Source organism: Tenrec ecaudatus, chromosome 4 (genome assembly GCF_050624435.1).
Source record: "Tenrec ecaudatus isolate mTenEca1 chromosome 4, mTenEca1.hap1, whole genome shotgun sequence".
NCBI classification, from domain to species: domain Eukaryota; kingdom Metazoa; phylum Chordata; class Mammalia; order Afrosoricida; family Tenrecidae; genus Tenrec; species Tenrec ecaudatus.
In genome coordinates this window covers 8,194,057-8,195,000 of record NC_134533.1, presented here as the reverse complement: position 1 = coordinate 8,195,000, position 944 = coordinate 8,194,057, and positions in this window count along the sequence as shown.

The window sequence follows — 944 nt, the reverse complement described above, 5'->3', positions numbered from 1 at the left end:
GGCTGGGGGAGCCCAGGCTCACTGCCCGCTCTGGGGCTGTGCAGCTTTGCGCTGGTGGCTCGCCCTCTCTGCGCCTTCGCTCCTCATCTGTAAAGGGAGTCTGTGCGTGGAAGCGGGGTTGTGACACAAACACCCACTCACTGGCTCCATGTGCGTGTTAAGCACGCACTGCCCCCAAGTCCCCAGAGACCCGTGTAGAGGCTTTGCGTGCCCTCTGACACGAGAGCAAAGAGACAGACGATGGATGGGGTTTCCACACCGCCGGCCACGCAGCTGCAGAGACGACGTCGCCCTGCGGTCGGGAGCCTGGCCTCTCTGCCGAGTGACTGCAGAGGTCTGATCTCTCCTCCGGGGACCTTCATGTCCTCCTCTGTGAAATGGGACTCGCAGGGGTTTGTGCTGAAGGTGGCAAGCAGTTAAGACAGGTTAAACACCGCAACCACGCTCGGCGCCCGAGAAGCGCTCAGGGAACGTGCACAGTTTGCTTCTGTTCAGGGCTCCGAGCACCAAACTCATGGCCAGGGAGTCGATGCCGACTCAGAGCGACCCTGCAGGACCCGGGAGAACTGCCCCTGTGGTTCCTGAGCCTGCAACTCTCCACGGGGCTAGAAAGTCTTTCTCACTCAGAGCAGCGGAGGATTCAAACTGCTGACCTTCCAGTTAGCAGCTGGGTGCTGCTTAGCCCGCTGCTCCACCAGGGTCCTCTTGTTGCCGTGGGGGTGCTGTCAAGCCAGTGCCAGCTCATTGTGATCCCGCCACTCACGACGGACCAAAGCGCCACCCAGGCCCATGCCAGCCTCACGAGCATTCTTCTGTGTGAGCCCATGGTTGCAGCCACGGTGCCCATCCACTTTGTCCAGAGCCTGCCTTCACGTTGCCAAGCATGATGTCCTTGTCCAGGGATGCGCTCTCCAGCTAGCACGGCCGGAGGGCTGCTATGAGTC